Source organism: Pelodiscus sinensis, chromosome 18, assembly GCF_049634645.1.
Source record: "Pelodiscus sinensis isolate JC-2024 chromosome 18, ASM4963464v1, whole genome shotgun sequence".
NCBI classification, from domain to species: Eukaryota; Metazoa; Chordata; order Testudines; family Trionychidae; genus Pelodiscus; species Pelodiscus sinensis.
In genome coordinates, this window is record NC_134728.1 from 18944909 (window position 1) to 18958636 (window position 13728).

A 13728-nucleotide genomic window follows, 5' to 3' on the forward strand; every position below is an offset into this window, starting at 1 on the left:
TAAGTCACCTACAAGTGTCTGCTTACAATGGCATTTTAGTTTGAGTGTTTTGGAAAGCAACTGTTTAGAGCCAAGTGTTTTCCGTTTTAGATTAAATAACGAAATAAGATTTTTCTTGGAGTGCAAGACAACTGACTCACTGGGCTATGCTAACATGCTATCAGCTTTGCACAAAGTACTGCAACACTTAGATACTGTGCTTTTAGATTAACATATTTATCTGATGTACAGAACTGTGCACACATGGCATTACATAAATATTTCCACCGAGTTATTCATCAGTTACACCTTAGGGTTCATTAATAAAGATGGTTAGAAACAGCTCTCTGTCATTTAGTATCCTATATATTACCAATCCTAAAGTCTGAATTAATAGTCCCAAACTGTGGTCATGTCTAGTTGAGTTAAGGATCAAATAAACTTAAGTCATCAGCAAGCTGTCCTGGAGCTGCAAATATCAAAAGGGGTTCTTTGTACTCAATGCGTACTCTACAGAAAAACAAAGATGGCATTCCCTAAGCCAATGCTGACAGCTATCCAGTTCTTCTTCCTCCAGTCTTTTCTCAGATGTGTTTAACAGCTCAAACCTCAGAGAAACCAAGAAGCAAAATACTGCCCAACTTGAACATAAATCCTTATTTATAGAAATTAGGAACACATACCTATTTGTATGCATACAAATACAACCTGTACAAATACCATTACCAGGAACAGCAGAGTCAAGAGATCATGTTATGGTAAACTTTTTTTGTAACTGAGACAGGAACAAAATCTGAATGAAAACTGCAGGAAATGCAGAACCGAAATTTAGCTAGTGCAGTTGGACCTCCCTGGTCTAGCACCCTCTGCTCTAGAACTAGAGAGTTTGCTGGACCAAGGGAGGTCAATGCCTGCCCCTCTGCAGCTGGCCTCTGTCTCCTGAGGGGCTGCCAGCTTCCTGGCCAGGTTTCCCTCCTGGCTACCAGCCCCCAGATTCCCCCCCCCCCCCCCCCGCTGCCAGTGTCTGCTCCAGCCCCAGCAGGGCTCTCAGCCCACAGGGGTTCCCCCCCACCCCAACCTCTGCTGACCGAGTCCAGCCAGCCCCTACTCCCAGGGCTCTCTGATTCGCTGATCTAGCAACATCTGTGGTCCTGCCAGACCAGGGAGGTTCAACTGTATAAGGAAATTTAAGGAATACTAAGACAGATCCCTGGTATGCGTGTAAAGAGAACAGTTTAACATGGCTCACAGACCATCCATAATACTAAAACAAGATATTAGGGCAAATTCATCCCTTTCCACTAAGGATGAATCATACCGATTTATTTGATTAATCAAATAAAGCTAATTTTACATTAAGAATATGCAAGTTCATTTGTAGTTTTCCATATTTTTTTCAGGATTATATCGTCAGCTGATTAAATTGGCGTAGCTACTGACATCAGTAGAGCAAACACCAATTTATGCCAGCTGAGGATTTGGTCTTTTAAATTTGGACCATATCAAACTGGTACTCCTTATGATTTTGCAGAGAGGTAAGGAAAAATTAGGTACATAGAGAAGTGCTAAATCATAGGAATGTTTTTATCTGAAGTGGCCTACCAACTGCAACATTTAATTCCGTCCCTACTCCTCCCCCATCAAGATTTAGTAGCAAGCTCTAAGCATGCTATCCAGACTCTATTGCTTGATGAGTTATATTTTACAACTACTTGCCCCAAATTAGTACAGTCATCTGAAATAGCTCCCTGCTGAACAGGCCTTGACATCAGCTGCAATCTTTTTATAACCTAACACATGGCTGGCTGTACTTCTGATGGAGAATGTAGTCTGCCAGTGTGGTGAATGCAGTTTCAACTTCAACAGCACAACCTCGGAGGAACATGAAGCCCCTGCAATTTACAAACATTTATTCCCAAATTGGTCATTTTATTATGTTAGTGGTTTTGCTACCATGTCCAAATTGAAGTATCATGACAAAAAACCAACATCCCCCCTCCCAGAAAGGTTTTCTAAATCTATTTCCCACAGACCCTACAAAGTGTTTACAAAAAGACTCAAAGTCCACATGCAAAGAAATCAAATATAAAGCAAGCAAAAGTCCATATATGGTTTTATTAATTCAATCCAATATGTAATGCAGAGGCATTAACTTGCCTTAATCCATTGGAAGCCAATGAGGGATCCTAAGAACCTAAACTGTTCACTTCAGCTCATTTTATATTTTACAGCAGAATTACAACGATGCTTCAGTCACACAAAGGAATTTTAATAATGTTACAAGATGCTCTCCACCCTCTCAAAGAGCTCATGGTCGCAATTACAATTGAAGCCAAGTGTTCAATAAAGCGTTAAGACATAGCTATAGACTACAGGTTGGACCATTCTAGTCCAGCACCCTCAGGGCTTGACCGATCCAGAAAATTCACTCCTTTTGGATCAGGGAAAGTCCTCCTAGCATATCACCCCTCCCTACAGCTGGCTCTGCTCTAGCCCCAGTGCAAATGGACTCTGGTGCCACAGGACGTGGACTCTGGCCCCGCTTCTGCTCAGCCCAGCTGGGGCTTGCCGGCCGCTGACAGCCCAGGCTAACGCTCTGTGGGAAGGGGCTCTCTGGCCACTGCTGCTGGCCCAGGCTGGGGCTCCTGGCGGGCTTGCACGCCAGCCACTGGGTCTCTCTGGTCCAGCAATATCCATGATCCTACAGATGTTGCTGGACCAGAGAGTCCCAGATTTAGGAGGTTCAATTTGTATAAAAATATTCATAGATATAGGAAAAAAATCCTATACAAGCCATGTTTTTTCAGAGCATAAGCTAATGACTAACTGCCTAAGCTACATAGGTACCCTTTGTTGTAGTAGAGTGGGAGTTAGATACTTTTGAATAACCCATTAGGCACCTCTCTAGCACTTGAGGCATTTAAGTTCCTTTTAAAACTGAACCTGAGTCGCTTCTAAAAATAAAGGCAGTGATCTCTTTTCAATCCCCAAAGTAGGAAAACATGATAAATTTGCATTGCCTTAAATGAAGAAACGCTAGGTCAAACAGATGTGTTTGCTACTTAGATCTGAAGGCAGGAAGTCAGTAGGCGGTCTGGTTAAGCCTGATTGGGTCTGTGGCTCACGGGGCTCAGGCTTAAGGGCAGTTTAATCCCAGTGTTGGTGTTTGGGTTCAGGCTGCAGCCAAAATGTCTACACTGTAATTAAACAGCCTTTAAAGCCAGGGCATCTGGGGCAATTCAGCCACAGGTGTCTAGCTGCAATGTAGACATACTTGTAGTAAAGTCACTGTCAGAGGGGGTACTTTCTCTTAGGTACCTTGAGAATCATTGGAGAGCTTCCAATGTCAGGAGTACAAAGACTTTGTAATGGATTCTACACTAAAAGGGGGAGCAAGCACAAAGTGGAGCATTGCAGTGAGGAGTTCACAGGGACCTGTGATGCTAATTGCTGCATGCTATCCTGAAAAAGAAGGGGAGAGGGAAGAAGACAGCTCCCAATCAGTCCCTGGAGCTTCATTCTAAACATAGCAAACTGCATAAAATAGTTGACCTTAAAAGTCATGAATGCATGGACATCAGGAGTCAGATATATTAGTGAAAGAAAGAGATGCCCTCATCTGACAAGTACCCGATGGTACTGGGTGGTGGGGTTTTGTGGTTTTTTTTTTTAAAAGGTTGCTAATTGTGCAGCCAACTGTAATGAGTAGTCTAAGAATACTCCCAAGACAAAATCATAAAGCAGATGGAGCGGGTTAAACAGCAGAAAACTGCTCTGCTGGCAAAGTTGTTATATACAATTGTCCATTCTGGGGTTTCTTGCACTTTCCTCTGAAGCTTCTGCTATTGGTCACTGTCAGACAAATTACCAGCTGGGCAATTTCAAAATATTTCAGTTCTATGGTAATAAAACCTATATAGGAAGCCACAGTTTAAAAAACAAAACAAAACACTCTTTCAAAAAATGAAAGTGTCATGTAGGTGTGACTCCAAGTGTCAGTATAACAAATGAATACAGGGCTTGATAAAGATAATTAACATTTTCTTGAATCACGTTCACATGGTGTGTCTACAGTGCAACACTCATTTAAAAGGGAAGCATAACATGATTCAAAATACCGTGCAATGTAAAACTTCAGGAAGGAACAACTGGAACTGAAAGACAGTTTTCCAAAGTTAATTCTTCAGGTTTGGAGTATGACTCACGTAGCACTCTCCTCACAGGCTTTAGTCCTGTACCCACTACAGACATTTCAGGGTAATAACTTGTAGCTTGGGAAGAAGTGTGTTGAAATGATGTACAGGCAGTCCCCGGGTTACGTACAAGATAGGGACCGTAGGTTTGTTCTTAAGTTGAATTTGTATGTAAGTTGGAACTGGCATCCAGATTCAGCCGCTGTTGAAACTGACCAGCAGCGGATGAATCAGACACGACTGGGGCAGAGCAGCTGGAGTGCTGCTGGATTGGTCTGGTAGCACCGACCCTTGGCACGGCGGGACCTACCCGACAGCCCCCCAGCTGCTCTACCCCAGGCGTCGGCGAGAAGAGCCTGGTCTGCTTTGGGGGGGGGGGGGGGGTGCACGAGCTGCGCGCCCCACCAACAGACCAGGGAGACGCGGAGCGGCTTTTCGCACCGCCGAGAGACGCCGCGGTCCCGCCGCCCACGTCCTCCGCCGCGAGAAAAGCCTTGTCTGCTGGGGTGGAGGTGGGGGGGTTGCACTAGCTGCGCCCCCCCCCAGCAGACCAGGGAGACGTGGAGCGGCTTTTCTCGCCGCGGAGGACGCGGGTGGCGAGACCGCGGCACGTCTCGGCAGTCCCGCCGCCCGTGTCCTCCGCGGCAAGAAAAGCCGCTCCGCGTCTCCCTGGTCTGCTGGGGGGGGGGGGGGGGGGGGGGAGGGGGAGTGCTAGCTCCGCGTCTCCCTGGTCTGCTGGGAGGAAGTGTCCCCCGCACCGCCGGAGGCAGCGACAGTAGGGGAGGCACCCCACACTAGCTGCGCCCGACCCCCCCCCCCCTTTGTAACTAGGGGTCCGACTTAAGTCGGACTCACGTAACCCGGGGACTGCCTGTACTTCAGATGAGACAAATCAATTTTTTTCCTGCTCACTTCTGAACTAGATCTGATGCAGGTCAAAGTTAAATATATTATTGTGCTTTTCAAAAGGGGAGAGCTGCTTTCAGCTGGTTATAGCATCATGAGTGACTTTCCTTTTCTGTGTAGAGATTCGCCAGATAAACTTGTTAACCAGACTTCAGTAGTCCAGCTGCAAAATTCTTTAGGGATGTAGGTTTGGAGCATATATGCAACGCAGTTTGTTCTTATAGACATTAACGCAGGAGGAACCATTACCATAATCTAACGTGACCCAGATTTACGAAAGTTTGACAAGCTGCAGTAGTAGTACAATAGAATACAGAGTTCACATCTCTTTCTAGGACATTGGTTATAGAGCTTTGCTTGTTCATACTTCTTGGAACTATGCAAGTCCGTGGAGGTGTACTGAACACTTCAAGAAGTCTATGTAAGGCTGGATGAGCAAGTCACTGGTCCATTAGTTCAAGAAATTGTAACCACATATCTACAACACAGTTTTCCTAGAAAACCCCATGCTGATTCAGAACTATGTGGGCAATTTGTGTAGTGAGGCAGTATTGCCATGTGTACAATTGGATAAGACTGCTGAAATGCAAAGCCACCTGAATGCTTACGCCAGGCTAGAAAGTGTCATAACTTTGTGTCACCATGCAAGAAAGGGCTTTAAGCAACCTATACCCATTTTAATTAACCCTACAAGTGGACATCTCAAAACTAGAGATCTGTTCCACAGCCACACCATGAACAGAATATAACTAGTCCAAAAAAAGCTTGCAAAGTTTAGTGGACAGCAGTTTGAACCAAAAAGCATCAAGCTAAACAGTTAACTGGTTACTCTTTCACATATCTAGGACCCAACTGGGAAGAGGCAGGATGGTGCTATTATCATCAGCAGATGTATGAATAAAAAGGGGCCAGAAGGAGAAACTTTGAAATGACATTCCTGATAGTAGGGAGTAAGGAACAGGAAGCTCTTACACAGAGTGAGGAGAAAAGCAGGGTCAGGCTTCATAGGAGGAAGTCCAAGGAGGTGGTAGCAAGAGGGGGCAACGTAGAGGATGGGTTCCCCTACCAGCTACTAAGGTGCTGGAAAGCCCTTATGATATGGTCTACTAGAAACCCTGAGAGGTATATGAACCTTTGAGTACAAAACCAAAAGGTAACAGACTAGATAGGCAAAAGCGACAAGGAGTCCTGTAGCACCTTATAGACCAGTGGTCTTCAACCTTTTTATGACCAAGATCACTTTTTAAATGACAAAACAAGCCAAGATCTACTGCCCCACCCCTTCCTCGAAGCCCCACCCCTTCCTCTCTATTCTCCTCCTCTCCATCACTTGCTATCCCCAACCCTTATACTGCTGCTTCCCCCCCCCCCCCACAATTCTTTGGTAGTAAGAGGTTTTTCCAACATTTGGCCTATCTAGACTGGACCAAATGTCAGAAAAAACCCTTCTTTTGGAAGCCCCCTTATTCCTTGTGGAAAGAGGAATATAGGGGTTACCAAAAGAGCACGTTTGCTCTTCCACTAAAAAAGTGGAAGAACAAACGCATCCCTGGATGCAGAAGAGTTTTTCTGGGATATCTCTGGAATCCTGAAAAACTCCTGCAGTCTAGCCTTACCCTTGCTGGGTTGAAGCAGGATGTGTAGGCTCTGGGGTGGGAATGAGGGATTTGGGGGTGGGAAGGGGTAAGAGATGCAAACTCCGGGAAGAAATCTGGATGCAGGAGGAGGTAGAGAAGGGGATGTTGGGTCGGGGAGGGGGCTACAGTTGGGCCAGTGTTGGGGTCAGATTTAGAGTTAGGGTACTAAGCAAGCCACAGGCTTGTAGATATGAGGGTGCAGGAATTTGGATTAGGGTATGTGAGGGACTCAGGGCAGGGGGTTCCAGTGTATGATAGGTTCAGCTCGAGGGTCTGGGGGAAGGGGGAATGCAGGAGTGTTATGATGCTGTGGGTAGATGGGGGTTTATTGGCCAGGCTTCATTTTTAAATAAAATACTATGTCAAACACAAAAAGTTTCTGCATTGTCTTTACCTATGAGAGGGGCAGGGAACCTGTTTTGAGTCAGGGGTCACTGACTCACAGGAAAGTCAGCTGGGGCCTCACAAGTGAGATGCAAAATAAAAACTCCTTCAAAACCCCCACAAGCCTCACTAATGCGGCCCCAAATGTGCTGGTGGGAGCAGGGCACATGGTATTAGGGAAGAGTGCCAGGGGGTACCGGGACAAGGGACGGGGTGCTTGTAGGTGCTGGGGCAGGGTGCCAATGGGTGCTGGGGCAAGTGACAGAGGGCCAGTGGGTTCCGGGGCAAGGGCCTGGGGCAGAGGACAGGGTGTCAGGGGAAACAAGGGACAGGGGGCTGGGGTGGTGACAGGGTGCCGGCAGGGAGTGGGGACAGGGTGCCAGTGGGAACAGGGTGTTGGCTGGGGCAGGGGCAGGGAATCCTTGGCACTCCCCTCTTCCCCCCAAGGAGGGAAGCTCTGGCAAGAGCCTCTTCCCGTGACTCCTCCCCGCTCAGGAGGAAAGCCCCGGTGCGCATTTCCCCCTGGGACTCTTACCTCCTCCCCAGCAGAGGAGGGGAGCCCCAGTGCGCACCTCCCCTCCCCTCTCTCCCCCCTCCTTGGTCCGCCCCCGCCCCTCCCCCAAGCCCCAGCACGCGCCTTCCTCCGGGATTCCTACCTCCTCCCAGCGCACCACAGACCTGGAGGAGGGGAGTGCACTTCCGGAAACCCCGGAAGTGGTGCCCAGCTGCCGGACTTCCCTCCACCCCGTGGTAAGCCAGCACTACCTCCATTTTTGGAGGTAAGTAGTGGGGCTTCGAGGGTGGAAGGAATTGGGGGGGGGGGGTCCTCTGAATGCCAGGCGATCGACTGGTCGACCAGTAGATCGCGATCAACAGGTTGGTGACCACGGTTATAGACTAATAGATGTGAGCCTATCTAACACCTTATAGACTAGATAGGATAACTCTGGGTTATTTATTTATGCTGGGCTTTGTAAGCCTGAATGGAGTGTGGGTAACGCATGACTGGTCCAACGTGCTGAGTGATGAGAAAAGCTTGACTGCTAGGGGACTGACATACCTGTGGGGGTTGCTATTACACCACATCCATTCTTTAAGGATGCACTCAAGCAATGAGCCCATTCATCTACACCAAGGACTATAGAAGTTAGATCACTTATTCATCTGAATACACATTCTGAAAAAAATTAAACCACCAATAATTCTGCAGCACCTTATAGACTAATAAAAAAATGTAGATGACATCATGAGCTTTTGTGGGCACAACCCACTTCTTCAGATGGAGTTAAAGGGTCCAGGTTGCAAAATAAATGGCAGAAGGGGAATGGGGCGGGAAAGAGAAGGAAAAAATGGGGGGAAAAAATTGTCAGAGAGTCCATGCTTAATGAAGTTGATAGAGTGGGTTTTCCATTCATTTGAAGTAGTGGTTTGTGTCTATGAAAGCTCATGATACCATCTACATTTTTTATTAGTCTATAAGGTGCTGCAGAACTATTGGTGGTTTAAGTTTTTTCAGTTACAGACTAACATGGTTACCCCTCAAACTTCTGAATTCTGATAATTCAAACACTCGAGCCAAGATTTATCAGTTGCTATTTGGAAACCCCAAGATAGTAAGGCAAGAAAGTGGAAAAAGAGGATTAACTAGTTTCCATTGAAAGATACTAGCTCTATAGGAGTCCAATATATGATTGGAAGATCAAGTTTTTGGTTTTTTTAACATGAGAGTTGAACTGAAGTTAAACAAGCTACTCTAAATCTAGCATCTAACTTTGCCACCTGAACAAGATATTTCAGAATGAGCTCTTCAATCTAGTGGACATACGTGTAACATGATCCAATGCCTACAAATGGAAGATAGACAAATTTAGACTGGAAATAGTTTTTAACTGTGAGGATAATTAACCGTTAGAACAATTTACCAAAGTTGTGGTGGATTCTCCATTACAAACAAATTTAAAACCCAAATTGGATGTTTTTCCAAGAGATGTATTCTAATAGGAATTATTTTGGAGAACATCTGTGGCCTATGTTATACAGTATAGGCAGTTAGACGACTAGATAAGCATAATGGTCCCTTTTGGCCTTGAAATCTATGAACTTTTAGATTTGTATGTACATGTATTAAGCAAGAAAGAAAGTTGTACAACTGAAATCAATACAGCTATGCTGATTTTTACAGCAGCTAAAGATCTGACCATCTGTCAGTCCCTATGTATTACAATCTTTCACATTTTTTACTTTTCAACTTTTTTTTTTAGAATCAGTTATAGTTTTGATAAGTTTAGTAAAAGGTTCTTTAAAAAAAGCCATCAATGAAGTTCTACTATCAAACTAAAAGTTAAGATAGTTCAAAAGGCTCATAATGTGATAGCCAAACAGGAAATAAAACTGAAGTGGAAGCATCTATATTTAAACTTTCTGCTTCTTCTCTTCCTCACTTGCACAACTCTGTTTCCCATTCAATAACTCTCTTCATTCCTCCTGAAGAGAGTAGGAGGGGAAAATATTGGAGGTGGAGAGTGAAAAAACAAAATGGCTCTTTGACAAGTATTTTTTCCAGAGGAAAAGCTTTTACTATTTACAATATCAAGCAAGAATCAGTTCCAGGAAACAAACCACCATCTTATTACAGAATCAAGATACAGTCAGTTAATTCACCTTCTGTACAGTTTAGAGAAGGGAAATGAATCGTGAAGATAAGATCCTGAACTTATTTTCCCCAAAGATTGGAGATTTTCAGATCTTGTATGCTGGGCTCAAGACTCATTTCTAGTATAGTAGCTATATTTGAAAAGCGAAGATGTCTATTTAGCTCCTAAAGTAATTTCTGCATTTGTCTGGATAACAAATTCAGATGCAGATTTAGAAAGAAGTTTTAGTTTACATTTTCTACACAATGGTGTTTGGATTCCATTAACTCTTGTTTCTCTCTCCCCCCCCCCCCCCCCCAATTCTCCCTGTCTTCAGAGTCATTTCAACCTTTTATAGGACATTTCAAGAGTCTTGCTACATAACATTTGACCTCCTGGACTGTCAAGTGGTAGTGTCAACTTCTTACTAGAAGTTTTCATTGTTACTGATGAGGACATGACTAAAACTGAATTCTCTGATAATATATGTAGCCCTTTGCAAGTCTAAACATTTTTGTGAACAGTGCTTGAGGAAAAAATACTAGGCTCCTGACAAGAGGCTTCTCCCACACCTTTTAAGACAATGAAACCAGATGGTTCTGGCTGCACACTCAGTATAATCATCAAGATGGTAATCTATCCAGAGCTAGGAGGCTCACTGTGTATGAACAGTAGATGGCCCTGGAATGAATACAGAGATGCAATTGAGTGGAGAGGTTCTGATGACCTAAAAGATGGAAAGGGAACTATGGAGCGACTTCATCTTTTGTCTTTACCTAAGACCATTATCTTATTATTTACACACACACACACACACACACACACACACACCATTGAAGTACGTTTTGTACACATGGTTAAGGGAAAATAGTCTGAGTATAAGATTCCCCCATACCTTAAATATTTTATAGTATGTTTAAAATGGTATAGAACACCCTCCCCCTAAATTTCACACACAGAGAATAGCTTGGGACAAACCAAGGTTTAAATGCTCAGGGCGCTGGGTTTTAGTTCCACAGGTAGCCAGGGTCCACCAGGTTTCAGAAATATTCAGCAGAGCTCTGCTCTAGCTGAATTTAAACCCTGGGAAAAACTTTAGTTTTTAAATCAAGTAGTTCATTACCATAAACATGAAATCAATTAAGTGCAAAATGTGAGAGCAAGTGACCATTTTAAAAACTTGATACAGCAGGAGCGTGGCCTCTGATGGGCTCTGCCTGAACTCAGTACAGGCAGTCCCCGGGTTACGTACAAGATAGGGACTGTAGGTTTGTTCTTAAGTTGAATCTGTATGTAAGTCGGAACTGGTACATATTGTAGGGGAAACTCTAGCCAAACATTTTTTTTAGTTTTGGATCGCATAGGGAAAGGTTAACTCCCCTCTAATGTTTGTTTTGCTGTCTGTTCCCCTGTTCAGAAGATTTCACATCTATTTCTGTCCCTGTGACAAACTCAGGACTAAAGGAGTAACTCATCAAATACCAAACAGCTCTGCACCATGCTTTGAGCTAATAGCTTTATTTCCACACGCCACCCAGGGTTCTAGGAGGAGGGTCCTTTTTTTGCTAACACAATGAGGCCAGCACTTTGTTTGTTTTGGTGGAGTCTTTGTTTGCCCAGGGAGCCCAGCATGTATAGGGGGAGGAGGGGCGGAGAGGCTGCTTTTGTCTGCTGTTCGGCAGCCTGTTGCTCAGGGGAGGGGGCAGCCTGTTGCTGGCAGGGGGGGAGGGGGGAGGCGTGCAGGATGCGAGGCTGGAGGGGGGGGGCAGCGGGCGTGGGGAGGCACTTTTCCTCTGCCCGGCAGCTCTGCGGGATCCCTGTCCCTGTGGCCAGCTGCTGCAGGCAGAGGCCAGTTGGAGCCGGCCGAAGAGGAGGAGGAGGTGGATTCTAGGACCCAGGTGAGCGAGCCCCGGGGACGCTGCTGCGCTCCGGGAGCCCGGCATGTATAGAGGGGAGGAGGGGCAGAGAGGCTGTTTTTGTCTGTTCGGCAGCCTGTTGCTCAGGGGAGGGGGCAGCCTGTTGCTGGCAGGGGTTGGGGGGGAGGGCAGCGGGCATGGGGAGGCACTTTTCCTCTGCCCGGCAGCTCTGCGGGACCCCAGTCGGAGCCGGCCCGAGGAGGAGGAGGATCCTGGGACCCAGGTGAGCGAGCCCCGGGAATGCTGCTGCGCATGTGCGGGAGTTGCCTCACCCCGTTCGTATCTAGGGATCCGACGTAAGTCGGATCCACGTAAGTCGGGGACTGCCTGTATTTGTGAAAATTGAGCAGATGTTTTTGATTGTTGCAGAAATTGAAAAAAGTGTGTATTTAACAGGACTGTGATATTTATTTGCATCTTAAAACAAAGGTTCTGCACAACTGCATCAAATACTAAAGCCAGGTTCAGTAAAGCGTACTGGCATCTTAATTCTCCTTCTGCAAAAATGACAACTCAGTGATAGTCCATTTCTCAGCAAAGGCTAAGAGTGGTTTAGTGAGATCCCAAATACACTTACCAGGACACTATCAACCTAGCAAAATTAAACTACTCAGTTCATTTGTTTTGTCCAAGGTAAGTTTTGTTCACCATTCAAAAAAATCCGCACACATTTTCAAAACTTGGACTTTCAATGCTTTAGCTCTGACACTGGTTTCCACTTTCTACAGGTTGTACCCTCCCTTAACTGGGACTCCGTGGTCTAGCAACATTTGTGATCTAGCATGGACCACAGAGCCTAGGAACACAGCTCCAGCCTCATACACCCAAGAGCTCCAACTCCAGCAGCAGCCAGGAAGTTCTGGTCCCGAAGTTCCAGCCCCAGCAGAGCTCTGGCCGTGGAGGGGACAGGCTGGAGCCCTAGCGTGATGGCAGCACGAGCCAAGGGGGGAGGGTCCTTCCCTTATATGACAAATCCCCTCGTTCAGGACCAGTCAGGTCCTGAGGGAGCTGGACCAGTAAGGTCCAACCTGTAGAACAGAAGTGCAGCCCTACCGTACTGGTTGTAAAAGATGTAAGGTTTGATTATTACAAGTGTATTGTATTTATAGATCCTGAAAAGTTTCATGTTATGAAGCCATATTGTGTATTAAATAGAAAATTATCTTTTTAAAGGTTAGAGATATGATAATCTTGTTCAAATAGTTTCAAGGATTGTTCTAGAACAAGGACAGGAGATTGTCAAGTTGAAAAAAATGCTTGATTAGTCTAGTGAATAGGCTTAGCCAGTAATATTTATATTAAACAATGCTAGCAAGAATCTCCAACTGTTTTAAATTTGTCTTTAAATATAAAATATTCTTCCCTACAGAGATCTTCCTTTTATGCACAAAATGAATAAGAAGAAACCTCTAAATATATATTTAAATATACCAGAATTTGCAGCAGCCAGGAATAAGTTAACAGAAAAAAATGAATAAACATAGCACCAACACTATGAAGTATGGTATCCAAAAATCCACTGAAGTTAACAGAAAGAGAACCTTTGAGGAAAAGTAACTATTGACAATGCAATGCTAAACTAGATTGCACGTATACTGTCATAAGAAATCTAAATTGCAGCTGTCAAACCTTATGCAATGAGAACTGTTTCTAGAGCAACTGAATTACTGGAAAGCTGGCACACTCTTCAATAAACAACTTTTCTGAAATCTACAAAAAGCCCCACAAATTCTCATGTCACATCTTCTGCCTTATTCCGAATTAAAGCAGGGGTCTAATTTCTTCAATATGTTGGGACTACCAGTTCTACTCTGAAATAGCATTAACAAACAACTTAAAACCTAGAACTAGGAGACGTTTTCCTTGCCTTAAAATTGTTTCATATCAATCGATACTGCTTCTATCAAATCTATTCTCTTGTGCACACTCAACTACTTCTTTCAAAAGAAAAGAGGGTTGTCAGTATTGCCTATAACTCAAACAGAAAATAAGTACACAAGAAAAAAATTCACTTCATGTATTTGCGGTCAATATAGCCATTGTTTCAGTTCCTAGGTTTTTTTCAGATAAAAACCAAAGG

General features: G+C 44.8%; 1 protein-coding gene across 3 annotated transcripts in view; it reads right to left on the reverse strand.

The window, feature by feature from the left end:
* Positions 1-13728, reverse strand: part of PTPN1 (protein tyrosine phosphatase non-receptor type 1) — a 69495-nt gene that overhangs the window by 24671 nt on the left and 31096 nt on the right. The window lies entirely within an intron of this gene.